We start from the raw sequence: 4,875 nt of genomic DNA, 5'->3' as shown, positions 1-4,875 counted from the left end.
CTAAAGAAGCCGCAATATCATCATTATCAAATCCCGTAAGATCAAGATCTTCAAATGAGTCACGTCCATCATCACCAGTACCTATTTCCCTTTCATCCTGTCTTTCATTCGACTCATGTTCATGACTAGAGGTACTTTGATCTCTCTGAGCTGGTGAATCTTCATCATCTTCAGTCACGTCTATCACAAAGTTTGCTGGAGTCGAACCCTCAGTAGACGTTTTCTCAGAAGAAGTCGGTTCTGATGATTCGTATGACACTGGCATCTCATCCAATTCTGTAAACTTACCGAATTTTTCCAATCGATAACGCCCTCGAAAGACAACTTTTCCTCTTCGGTTTTGCTTAATGAGTCCCACAGTGTGTGGACCCAAAGATTTCATATCCAAGGTATCTCCTGACTTCCTAACCTCAGGAAACTGCATCTCGACAAACAATTGAATGAAGCGGTGATATTGGAGAAAAGTATCCCTTGTAGAAGCCCAGATGTTTATGACAAATTCCTCTAGGATGAACTTTGAGAAATTGAAATGAATTCCAGAGGCCAAAGATACGAATGCACCAGTTGTACGTTGAGAAATTTCATCAGCCCCACTCCTTCTACCGGACATGCAACTTACGAACACATGAGCCAGAAATCTCCAATATGGATGAAGCAGCTTTTTCAACGTTGGCGGGTAGGTTCCTTCATAACTCATCCGTCGTAGTATTCTCTGAACATCCTCTATGCCAATTTCCGTCGGATAGTTCGGTTGATCATCAATCAGCAACGCGTTTCGAACAAAACTTTCATCGATTACAATATCTCGTCCTTGCACCTTCGCCGCGACTGTGAAATTTCCATCATCATCCATCTGCGTCCTTGCCGTCGCCCAAAACTCACGAATGATGTTCTGATAGATCACCGGATTAACTGTCAATGCTGATGCAATACAACATTCACGCAACCTGTGAATCATTGAAAGCATGTCGGAATGAACGACAGGTGGATCAGCAAGAACTATCGCCAGATTGTGCATGTCTGCAAACTTGAGATTTGCCATTTTCCTGCACTCAAACACAGTTGTAAGAAACCTACACCAATAATAAAACTTATTTTGACAAAAATATGACAATAAAATTTGATCAAAATAAAAATTATTTATTAGTGATGTATGTTTTTAAAAAAAAATTAAACCTTTTAACAGTTTTGGTTCTTGGGCCGTAAACTCTAGTTTACGGCCTAAAGAACTCCCTTAGAAAAATTTAGGTTCACAGTTTAAGCGAGGAAAAACAAGCAATCGTTACCCAGTCAAACTAAGAGCTTGAATCGACAAATGTTCTTGGGCCGTAAACTCCAGTTTACGGCCTAGAAATTACTTCGAAAACACGATGCATAATTATCATTGAAATATTTCAAACAGTCCAGAAAAGTTACACTTGAATTCACGAGCCGTAAACTGGGAGTTTACGGCCTATGAATGTCTACACCGAAAAAAGGTTAAAAATTGGTCTTTCACTTTGAGATGACGAACAAAAAGCATATAGTCGCGAACACAACGAGAAGTCGCATCATAATAAAATAGTTTCGGATCCAAAACATCAAGTTTCTGAGTTTACGGCCTAAGCTTACGGCCGTAAACTCCTCGACTTGAGTTTATTTAATTTTTAAGCACAATGCGATGAGATTCCGTGAAACAAAATATATATTCGTGATCTACACGATGCTACCTTCACGATGATATACTCGTTTTTCTGAAAATCGAAGAAAAAAATTTTCGACACCTTGAGGGCTTTTGGGAGTGGTTTGCGGCCGGAAACTATTGAGTGGGGAGATTCCGGCCGTGACCTCCCCCTTTTTTATCTTTTTACCTTTCCACCTTTCTTACCCTCCTGCCTGTTAGCTACCCAGTCTTTCTAATTTTTCGCCAATTAATAAAAATAAAACCTTTTGAGGATTAATTTAATTTTTTTTTTAAATAAAAAAAAAACTAACACACCATAAAATTTTAAATGCTAGAAAAATAAAAGTAAAATAAAATTAACATAAAATTTTAAGTTGAAAAATTAAATAAATAAAAAATTAAGAAACACTTTAACTATCACTTCTTTTGTGATGCTTGGATCAAAGTTATTGGACGGCCTTATTCTACTTGTCGGTACCCTTATTTTCACATCTTCATCTGACCGATTGCCAGTATTGTGGTCCACTTAAACGCGAAGGATTTGTGACATTTTGGACCTTTTACCAATGACATGATTCGGGCATATACCTAATTGTAAATTTCTGGTAATTATTATATCTCCTAAATCTTACGTGAAATTACCTTATGACCATTTAATTGACTACAACCAGGGATATTGTTGTCCACCTAAATTGAGCAGCGAGATCTACAGACAATCTGTATGAGTTCAATTTTTAGGTGTACTGGAACGTGTTTCCCGCTTCCTGATATGCCCCAGCCATCAAGAACTTCCAGAGTACTCCTTACACCGGGTGAGCAGACAACCATTCAGAGAGAGAAGGGATACATAATTCTATTTCTACCTACTTCAGAGGGGTTGAGAAGAAGAAGGTTGCATATGCTGTGTACCAGGTCGGATTAGAAGTCGCGCAAAGGAGACAGCATGTGGCTAACAGATGAGAAGTTTTTCACATATACATTTCACACATATATTTCAAGCGCATATATATTTCCTACAGAGAAATGGAGTTGCATATGTTGTGTACCAGGTCGGATTAGAAGTCGCGCAAAGGAGACAACATATGACTAACAGAAAGAAAGAAAGAAAACGATTTTCTACAGACCTAATTTATCGGAATTTACCAGTCGCCCTATCCAACCGGAATTAAGGACAGAGTCCGCACATCGAGGAAAACTTAAGCCACGGTTCCAAGTACGGGTTCAATTAATGTGACGAGTAGATTCTCGTGTTTATCTCCCTGCTCAACCTATCCGAGCGTCGTGATGTCAGATTAAACGGATCTAACTAGGTCAAAATTTGTCGAGTCCTTAAATTCATTAGGTTCAACTTTCCTAGTCAAGTCCCCTTTTAAAATCTTTCGCGCCTACCAGCACATCGAGCACAGAGCGTAGATGATTCAACGTAGGTACGTTACGCCGATTCAGGTCGTCCTTTATCACTTATTAATATCATTTCCTATCACAGTACTTACAACGAAGGCTGCTTAGAAATAACCCTAATTTAGATTCTTTACTGAAATGACACTATTTTTGGATTTTTTGTAATTTTTTGTTGTTTTTGTATTTTCTTTCTCCCCCTTTTTCTATTTCTTTTATCTACCCAATAATCATTTCGAGAGCGACTCCTAGAGGAATTTCTATTTAATGATCTTCCTCTGAATTCGTTCTCTCCTCTTGGAACATTATAACTCACAAACATTCGATTAAGACAATTTCTAGCAATATGACCCTTAGTGCCACAATTAAAACAAATCTGATAGTTATTGTTAGAACTTGTGCTGCATTTGTCAGATTTGTTTTCCCCACAAACACCCTTGCTTGTCTCACAAAAACATGCAGTATTATCAAGTTGTGAGGCAAGTGAGGGTGCTGTATTTATTGAGGGTTGTGAGACTAATGGTATGTCAACATTTTTATCACAGACGTTTAAATTGTCAACCAAAATGTTCAAAGATTTATCAGACATATTAGAAACATTCAAAACTGTATCAGAGGTAGCAGCTACTGTATCAGAATAATTTAAAGCACCACAAGAAAAATTGTCACTCAAAACATTTAACAAAGAATTGTCTTTATTTAAAATAAAAGCTTCAGGTTTGGACTCGATTTTATTTTCAGAAACACATCCTTCAACTTTGTGCTTTGACTGATTCAAGGATTGATCTACAGGAGAAGTAGAAATGTTAGTACTTTTAACATTAATAAATCCTCCCGAAACAAAACCGGAGGGCTTGCCATAAATCATAAATGATTCATTGGTAGAAGCCCTAGCCGTCACGATGTAGATTTTCGTAAAAACCCTAATCGGGAAAACCATCACCCTAGAGGTAGAATCCTCCGACACCATCGACAATGTCAAAGCGAAAATCCAAGACAAGGAAGGCATCCCACCGGATCAGCAACGTCACATCTTCGCCGGAAAACAGCTGGAGGACGACAGAACCCTAGCCGACTACAACATCCAGAAGGAATCCACTCTCCACCTTGTCCTCCACCTCCGCGGTGGCGCTAAGAAGCGTAAGAAGAAGACCTACACCAAGCCAAAGAAAATCAAGCACAAGCATAAGAAGGTGAAGCTTAGCGTGTTGCAGTTTTACAAGGTCGATGATTCGGGAAAGGTCCAGAGGCTGAGGAAGGAGTGCCCTAACGCTGAGTGTGGCGCCGGAACTTTCATGGCTAATCACTTTGATCGACACTATTGTGGAAAGTGTGGGCTTACTTATGTCTATCAGAAGGCTGGTGGAGATTAATTTATCAGGTTTTTGCTTAAAATTTATCATGAGACAGATTATTATTTGAGTTTTTTTTAGATGTTTTTAAATCTGCGTTCATACTTTTTTTGATTTTATCATATCAGTATGAATTTTGGGTGAAAAAAAAAAATAAAAGGAATTGAGTTTTGGGGTTAAAAGTGTCAAAATTGCGAAACTTGAATGCGACTGGAAGTGTTTAAGAATTAAAAACGGAAGGCTTGTAACAGGTTGTTCCTTGGTTCAACTGGTAAGGCGCAGGGAAGAAGGATTTAATAGGCCCGGGTTCGATCCTTGTCAGACGCAAAGTTGCTCCTTCTTTTTTAATTGAAGCGTTGCTGCTGCTGCTTGCTGCTGTTTAGCCGGCTTCCCTAGCCGAGCCGTATACTTCCAATCCGAGCCGCAAACTCCGAGCTGCCACGTCCGAGTCGCAAGCCGCTG

At 39.1% G+C, this 4,875-nt stretch overlaps 1 pseudogene; it reads left to right on the top strand.

The window, feature by feature from the left end:
• The first annotated feature begins 3,963 nt into the window (after nucleotides 1-3,963).
• Nucleotides 3,964-4,532, top strand: LOC111904730 (ubiquitin-40S ribosomal protein S27a-like; annotated as a pseudogene).
• Nucleotides 4,533-4,875: the final 343 nt, after the last annotated feature.

The sequence above is a fragment of the Lactuca sativa genome, chromosome 3 (assembly GCF_002870075.4).
Source record: "Lactuca sativa cultivar Salinas chromosome 3, Lsat_Salinas_v11, whole genome shotgun sequence".
In the NCBI taxonomy this organism is placed as follows: Eukaryota; Viridiplantae; Streptophyta; class Magnoliopsida; order Asterales; family Asteraceae; genus Lactuca; species Lactuca sativa.
This window is presented reverse-complemented; position numbering and strand designations above follow the sequence as displayed.